This window comes from Cyprinus carpio, chromosome B21 (assembly GCF_018340385.1).
Source record: "Cyprinus carpio isolate SPL01 chromosome B21, ASM1834038v1, whole genome shotgun sequence".
Lineage (NCBI taxonomy): Eukaryota > Metazoa > Chordata > Actinopteri > Cypriniformes > Cyprinidae > Cyprinus > Cyprinus carpio.
In genome coordinates this window covers 11,226,757-11,236,416 of record NC_056617.1, presented here as the reverse complement: position 1 = coordinate 11,236,416, position 9,660 = coordinate 11,226,757, and positions in this window count along the sequence as shown.

The window sequence follows — 9,660 nt, the reverse complement described above, 5'->3', positions numbered from 1 at the left end:
ATGCACTGCAGTTTCCAGGTAAAATGATAATAACAAATTTTGGTCTGTTCCTCACACAAAGCTATTACGTGGCTTCAGACAACTTAACTCTGCAACAATTATATCCTTAAAGGGCATTTATTTCCAGTAAATGTGTTTATGTCCACTAATTTTGCACTAAATATATCCAAACATCATTTAAATAAGATAAACTTGAGAAGCAGAAAATCATGACTTGTTTTCAGAGAATGTATCAATGTTTTTGTATTACTGCATCAGCAAACCAATAAACATTATATATATATATATATATATATAATATATATATATATATATATATATATATATATATATATATATATATATATATATATATATATATATATATATATATATATATATTATATATATATTTATATATATATATATATATATATATATCACATGCACTATGAGTTGTATGCAAAAGTTGAATGTGCCAACACACAGTTTAAGTGGCTTAGATGCATCAGAAAATGTTTGAAGTTGAAATTTAAAATTATATTTTAAAATGTTGCTTTTTTTTTAAAACAAATTAATCTGTATTGATGAAAAGGCATTCTCACTATTAACTTCATATTCACCTTTAACTGCATTATTAGCATATTAACATATTGGCCATTTATTAGTACTTTTAAAGCACATATTAATGCCTTATTATGCATGATCATATTTTAGATCCCATACCTAAACTTAACAACTACCTTGCTAACTATTTATAAGCAGCAAATTAGGAGTTTATTGAGGCAAAAGTCATAGTTAATAGTTAATTGTGAGAACTGGACCTTAAAATAAAGTGTGACCGATGGAAAATAATGGGTCTGTATGGTTTAAAATAAAACTCACTGCAGAGATGTGCTCCTAGGGCAACAAAATGCACAGCAAAAACATATGCATGGTCACGTTTTTCTCCTGATCGGGTTTGCATCAAGCATGATCCAGCAGCTTGACCAGTGTTTAGAAGAAAACTGATAGGATTTATGAGGAGGCTAATTTTGTTTTTACAAACTAACACTATTATATATAGCTGTGTCAAATCCAGTTGCTTCAGACCTCTGATCTCCTGAACTGGCAGACATAACAGCAGATGTTAATGAAAGATGAGCTACAGGGACTAAATGTTATGGTTTCAAAAGAGTTGATGTTTATTTTATATTACCATCATCTGCAGATCTCCAGATTTAACTTGTATTTTTGTCATAACAAAAACAAAAGTAAGAAAAAAAAAAGGCTTGCGAAAACAAAACAAGTTCATTCTTGCAACAGTCTGAAACATTTCTGGAACAATGCATGTTTTTCTACACAATAGGCAGCATTTTCGGTCCCTCAGTACAGCAAAGACTGTTTACAGCATTAAAGGGAGACATTAGCTTTTGAATGTTTGCTAGCATATTGTTCGGGTCCATATGAAGTCAGGCATCAATGTGAATCCGAAATAAAAGACAAAACTGGATCAAACAGACTCAAAGCTTCCCTGGCCTTCACCCTCACCCTCATTCATACCTTAACCTCACAAACTTCACATAGTTCTCACACACATTTACTAATTAAATACCTACTGCTAAAGATGTCAAAGAATGTGCTGCAATTAAATAGATAAAATCACACTCAGAAAAAAAAGGGTCTAAGCAACTGCGCATAAGGTAATGACTAAGGAATGGCACATGAAAACTTCACATAGATAAGATTCTGTCAAACAACAACATCAGATATGCCAAACCACAGTGATTCATGTACAAACTATGTATCATTGTTAACAGCAGATGGTAACAGACAAGGACACCAACACTGTTTTCTATCCTTTGTACTCCTCTACTGTGTTTAGACAAAGGTAGCCAGGCTCATTAGTGTCTAAGTGGACATAATTTGGAGCCGTTTTGTGGACAGCATGTGGAAAAGGCAGGCAGATCAAAGACAGAAGAGAAATATTCTGAACTCATACAAAGAGAAAGTCAGAGTGGAAAATGTTTATTTGCAGCAGTGCCATGCGAATCATTTATAGTTAACAAGACAGAACACCAGGAACGAGATGTTACATGTCATATTCATGGCACCAGTGGAAAAAAATAAAAAACAAACAAAAAAGCACAAAGAGTACAGGCAGTCACCAAATACTGAAAGTCACCTTTAAAACATCATCATAGTGGATTGTGAAACCCAAAACTTTTCTGAATCTTGTTAATAGCCACTAGAAGGCTAGTCCTCACTTGACTGTGATGTTTAAGGGCCACTCATAAACCCTCACGCTCTGGTGCTCAGGGGTCCAATTTAGATACATTCTCTGAGTAGCTCTCAACCAACTGTGAATGTACACAACCTTCAATTCAGTGAAAATCTCCCATCAATGACTCCTAACAGCCCTTAACTGCGCGTTGAGTTTCATTGTTAACAATGTGCGGTAAAAAGAAACCCGTTCTATCTGCATCTACATGTGTCCTGAGGAGTCAGCACCCTTGAGTGCACCAGACGTTCACATATCACATTTCGTTCATTTTCCTCTTTACTAGCTTCTGCTGGGTTGTTTATAAGCACAATATAAGTCTTAACTCTAAATGGGTCTTTGAGGCAGCAGCTGTGTCGAACAAAACGCATTTCAGACAGTGTTATTATTCTATTTCACGCTTTTCTATATCCTGTACCTGGAGTTTTCAGATCGGCTGTGGCAAAAGGGAAGCGTTACTTGATCCATCTCCATACGGGCTATTATCTTTCTGGCCAAGAGTGAAATAGTGCCTTATTGAAATCCCACAGCCAGATCCGCTCGGTGCCTTCACACAAAACATGTTTTGGGTTAATCCCCCTGTTGGAAGCCGGGTTACAGACCCTTGCGAGAGGAACATGATAAGGGTGGTGAAAGTGTTTTGGAGGCCATCTTTCTAAAAGGATCCTGTGTTATGCTGAGAAGAAATTATTAATATCAATAATACATGTTTAAACAAACAATGGCGGGAGGGAAAGCGATCAAGCGAAGAATGTTGAGCTTTTGGCAGGAGAGAAACTCAAGGAAGCCCATTTCTGACACATAAGAAAAAAAACATTCCTTGATAAATCATGATTATGAGATAATATGTCAAAATTATGTGATGCCAAGTCATAATAATAAGTTAAAAAGTCATAATTATTTTCAGCTTTTATCTCCTATAATTTCAACTTGTCACATCTTATTTATGAAATTTATCTCATATTTTAGTTTTTTTTTAATCTCATAGTAACATGACATACAAACTTCATAAACAATAATTATGATATTAAAAGTCAAACTTTTCTCATAATTTCAACTTTTTAGGTCAGAATTTCAATCTTACAAAAATGGCAAGTCATAATTATGAGACGAGTTTGACTTTATCTCATAATTATGACATTGATGACATAAATTGAAATTATGAGATAAATGATCATAGTTAGGAGATAAGTAAAAGTTGACAAGATAAAATTATGAGATAGTAGTCACTTATGAGATAAAACAAAAATAAGTACATTAAGTGATTAAGTAAATTAAGTAATTTTTGTCATATTCTCATAACTTCATCTTTTAATTTCATAAATATGGCTTGCCATACTTTTTTCCCCCTAATGTGGCAAAAATAGGCTTCCAAAGGGAACTGGATGCATGAGGGAACATTTTAAGAAAAAAAAAGTACCTATTAAATAAATACGTGGTCACAAAATATTTACTTGAATTAAAATTATTTTAGAATTCTAACCTGTATATTAAAGCTTCTGCTGAAGAAAAAAAAAGTCCATTAATACCTAAGTGCTCTGAAGTCATTTTTGCTGCAGTTAAAAACTAACAAATGAAGGTACCGGTTGCATTTGTATGAAACAAACATTTGTGTGAGAAACATAAAAGTAGAACAAGTTTTATTGACTTGGATAAGCAGTCTGCCAATATAAATATCTGACTGCAGAATAACACAACTGACCAGTCAGAATAGAATATTCCAAAGAGCTGTTATTATGAGATGATATTACATTATACAATATTAGACTGCTAGCAAAGCAGGGCCTGCTTTCTGAATACAAGTTAATATTTGGGCCAAAGCAAAATCCATTTAAGAGCATTTATTTATGCTATTGCATTCTCAGTGACCGCCACTGCTTCTGTCTCCCAGCAGCCCCAAATAATAATCTAATGACGTTATGCTGAAATCAGATGTCTGGCATGAAATCTTGTTCATCTATCAATAGTATCTCATCCAACTATGAAATCTAGTACTTGGGAAATGGGGCCTGAAATGACATCTTCAGTAATACTTGCTGAGCCTTACAGTCTGGATCTCTGGAGTCGTTCCTCTGGAGCGCTGCTGTCATTCTGCTTAACATCTAAATCTTATCAAAACACGCAGGCGCATCGAGAATACTTGCAGCGATTTTCTGTTTTAGTACATGCTTGAGGTCAATGGCAATGCTATAATCAAGCAACTGTGGCTCTATCTGGGACCGCTGTATTGTGGTTGGCATGGGAAACTCAACTTTACCAGACCTAAGATTAAATTTAGAGAACAGCACAGTGGCAGTGGAATGAAAAATGGACTGAGTGAAGTGTAATTTTATTGGTCTGGATATCACAGAAGGCAAAGCTAAAGCATAGTCTATAATTACACTTGAGGGAAGATCAAGCACAAATCCTGCCGCAGAAAAAAGGCAAAATTATGATTCTGATAGAGCAAGTGAGATGGAAACATGGATCTCACCACCCTCCGGGACCTCCTCCCTTCATCCCACAGAATATGTCATTAACAAAATGCACCCTTGTTTAATAGCCTGCTATTAAACAAGGAAAACCCTAATTATGTTTTATGAAAATCATTATTAGCTCATTGCATTAACCTTATTACATAAACACATGCCATAAAAACACAGCAATAGCACCATATGTCTAAAAGCGATAATAGCGAAGGCAAACTGTAGTACATTTTATGTAGCCTACAAGACAGGTCAAGCAGGAAAGCATTTGTGCTTAACCTTTGTTTGCAATCAAGCTCTAAATCAAATCTCTTTTAAATAAACTCCAAATGCTCTTTAGTTGACAATTCCTATAGGCTTCCAAGCGAAAAAGTGATGATGTCCAATTAATGCTCATTTATTTCCTCAGTGGGCAGCATGCTAAGCACAAGTGTATTTCATTAGTAAACCAGCAGAGGGTGCAATAATCAACCGAGAGGGGTTTACATTCTTCCCCTCCTAACATTTAGTGGATGATAATATATATAATAGCTAAATTTGGAATGAATTAGCAGTTTTTTCTATTAGGCTACGTCGAAAAACTTGTTCTGTTTTACCAGAGTGAATTATTCCTAAAATATTCTTAATTTAAAAAAGGTTTTTAATGTAGAGCCCCTTGATTCTCATTTGAATGTTTCATAATATCTTTTAAACACATAGCTTAGCACTGTTAGCATCCATTCTAAAATCTTGAGTCAGTAGCTTACCCCCTCCATCTTCTTGACAAACCCATAAAACTGGGAGGACAGTCCCATAAATCAGTAAATATGGCTAGTAATTTACAGCATTCTGCCGCTTTTGATCCATGATTCATTCGCTGTTTGTGTGCAATTTTGACTAATAATGGAATGCGCCTTCAATCTGTTTCACCACAAGACAAGATTAATACAAACAATATTCATTAAAAGCCATTAATGTGTCTTATGCACTAATAGAGGCCAACAACCTGTGCTTTTTCTCACCCCCAGCATGTGCCAGCAAATGAAGTATGTTTCAATATGCCTATTAAACCAATCAAAAAGCAATCAGGCCTATTTTCTTTGTAATTATGATCTGTTTGTGTGGCACGGTAGTTCTAGGGGGTGAGTGGGGATTTGGCCTTCACCGCTCTGGAGTAAATATGAAAATAAACCACCTCTCAGGAAAGACCTAATTAGTCTGTCGCTCTTGGTTCTCCATTCGTTTTGTGGCCCTGACAGTTGCGGTCATGAGTGTCAGATTTAATCTGGCGTTGGGGTCGCGTGAGCCCTGGAGCGCTGGCGCGAGATCCATCACTCTGAGGGGAAGCAGCACCCATGAACATTCAATAACCGTCCCACTATTGCTTGCTCCTATCTGCGCTGATAGATGTTTTTTATATAGCTCATTACAATGTCTTCATTGTTTATTGACATCCCCAAGTGACAAAAATATCTCTAATTTTGCGTTTCACAAACGTCTGCATTTATTTGGCTGGAATGTGCAATCGCTATCCCTAGGCCTGCCTTCAAATGATGTAGAATTGCAATCACTGATGCTTTGTTTGTGATATGTGCGCATGCATTTATTCTGCATTATGATGGAGGGCGAAATGTGAGCATTCATAGACCTATGGCTTCATGCGTGAACTCACAGAGAAGTTCACCGATGAGTAATGCCATGAAGATCACAGCTGAAATCAACAAAGAGTGAAATCAGAGAAGTTACCTTCGGATTAATCTTGATTTCTCGTTTGGTAAACACTGTCTTCATCATACCTTTCTTTGGGAAGTCTTAAACTTGCACTGAATACTCCCATTGTGTTTTTTGCTCTTTGTGATTTCAGCCATAAGCTTGTCAGTGATACAAAGGTAATGTAATTGATGACCTAGTTAACAACTTGTATTGGCACCTTATGCAAACTCACTAGGTAACTGTGTGGATATATTTTGAAACCAGTTTATGATTTTAAAAATTCTATGAAATAAATATAAAGACTGGCAAAAAAAAAAAAAATCTATAATATATTAAAATATTATACATATATACACTACCATTACAAAGTTTGGGGTTGTTTTTTTAAATTAGTCTCTTATGTTTGATAAAGTAAAAAAGTAGTGTGAAATATTCCAATTTAAAATAACTGTTTTTTTTTTTTTTTTTTCAGTTTATTATTAAACAATTTATTCATATGATGGCAAAGCTGAATTTTCAGCAGGCATTACTCCAGTCTTCAGTGTGACATGATCTTTCAGAAATCATTTTAATATGCTGATTTGGTACTTGAGAAGCATTTCCTATTATCATCAGTGTTGAAAGCAGTTGTGTTGTTTAATATTTTTGTGGGAACCATTATTTTATTTAATTTTTTTTCAGGATTCTTTGATGAGTAGAAAGTTCAAAGGGCATTTATTTGTTTTGTGATATTACAAATGTCTTTACTGTCACTAATGATCAACTGAATGCATCCCTGCTAAATAAAAATATTAATTCTTAAAAAATAAAAATAAAAATTCATGTGCATATTACTTGTTATTTCAGTTATTTAGTCAGAATATATGGTTCTTTATGAACTGCCATCCATAGAAAATAATAAATTGTGTATTTGCAGCTTCTATTGCCAGTGTTATTTGATCTACAGATCTAAAGTGAACTGACCTCAGTGGCCCCTGTTGAGAACTCCATTGGTCACGCAGCTGATGACCTTAACAGTGACCTCACCAACATAAACACATTATGCAGATGGCAGACTCAGCTTTTTGTCTGCAATCTTAAAAAAAAACTGTTTGGTCCAAGTTTTTTGGTTTATGCACACCTGTATCAAGCATTTTTGCTCACGTGTGCCAACACCTGTACAATCCCTGACAGCATTCTGAGCGAGCAGGTCTCCTCACTCATTAGGTTTCATTAGTGAGGTCTGAGAGAAATCCCTGAAAGATGCACACAGATGTCTTCAGAGGAAATACATGCTAGTGCATCATTTACTAAGTTGTTGAGGTATTTTTGCCATCAACAACAAACTAATTTCTGCTTAATTGTAAACTGGAAAAGGTGTAAATGAATGTATATGAATGAATTAGTATTTTGTTGACTTTAACAGCACGGCTGCCAGCTACCCATTATAAACTGCATATGAATTAATTCCCTTTTGTTTTTCCTGTGCCAAATCAACTCATAATGGAGTAAATTTTACTTACAGCAGGTGAACATAATTATTTACTGCATGCAGTGTTTATTCTAAAATGTCTTATGAATTGCTATGTTTCCATGTATGTTGTATTATTTGTATTCATTATAATATGTGAACATGTAGAAACTCTGCCATGCATGTAGCACAGAACATTAAGACTGATTGAATAAAGTGACTGAAATATTTTTAAACAGTATAAACGTACTAATATGTACAACAGTGTACATGTTAATTGAAAGATGGGAGGAAAAAATGATATTTCAATGATTTTGCATTTGCTCTCAAAAATTTTGTGTTCTCTTGCTAAAATATTGGATTTGCTTGCAAAACCTTTTGCATTTTCTCATAAATGTATCGCAACTTTTCATTTGCTAACAGAAGCATTAAAATATAGTTTTCTCTCCCACCTCATATTAATTCCATTGCAAAAGTTGTGCAAACAAGAAAGTTTCTTAGTGGAACACAAAGGTTTTGTGAGTGGATGCAAAAGAACTGAAATATAATTTTGCATTCAGTATGTGCAGTTCAGGGGTGTTTTTTCTTAAATTTTGTATCACAATGCTAAATGGATTGGTAAAAAATGTAATTATGTTCACATGTCTTGAAATTAAATAATTGTGTGGCACAAATAGCCACAAATATGTGTGATCAGAATTCCCATATAAATAACTGTCAGGCTAAATTTTATGCATTCAAAAAAACAGAAATTTTTAACTGCCAATGCTGGATTTTTTGGCAAGGCATATGCGAATAGTTGCCTTCTTTACTGGGGTTCAAATGGGTCTTACTCGCCACCCCAGAGTGACAGGAGGTTAACCAGAGAGTGTGGGAGACTACTGCCTCTCTGCCCCCTCAGGGTGAACGTGTCAAAGGTGCCAAGACAGGACTGCCCTGCTTCCCCACGGGTCACTTCCAGGTGTCGGTACTGAAAAGGCGGTTACACTCTCAAGCACAGTCTGTCAGCCTATTTCATCATCATAACCCCCAGGAATTCCTCAGCAGTTGGTTTTTTACACTTTCGTCTCTAATCAATTTACACATGCTGTGAACACTTAAGCTATCCAAAGTTTCCTTTCTTTGCAGAGTGGTATTTAAAATGCTAAGTCTGCTTGAGGAATACATTCAGCTCGTATATCATTCCTAGGGGGGTCCGCAATTTTCTGGAATACTTTAAATTAATGAACCAGATGGTACTTTCACAACAACACCTGCGATGTTTTGGCACCATATATCCCAAAATAAATTTGTACCTGGAAAGAAATCTTGGCAGTGACAGTTAAAATGATCTAGAAGCACCCTGGCCCTTGCTAACCTGTTAATATCTCTCTAACATCTCGACTGACTCTAATGGAGGTGATTTTTTATTTGACTTCTTATTTTTTTGGTTGCAGTTCAATGTAATCTTTCAAAGAGACACATCTGTCTGGGATAAGTTCCAAAGGAGCAGAGGGGCAGAAAATGTAAAAGCCAATTTCCATGTGTCGGGTACTTATAAGTTAATGTGCGGTAAGAGCTTTGCAATGGGAAACCTGCTGTCATCGTCTCACTGTTTGGGGTAAATTTATTAGCTGGACAGATATGACCGCATGACACGCTGAGTTAGGAATGCTGGAAGTGTCCGAGTCAACGAGTGTATGCTTTGCCATTTATTTTCATTATTTTGCCTTCTGTAAAATTGCCAATTACTGTTAATCTGTCTCAATTTATACACCCCCCACAACGCGTCATTCAGAATAAACAAGGTACAGCATACATATGTCAGGTTATTT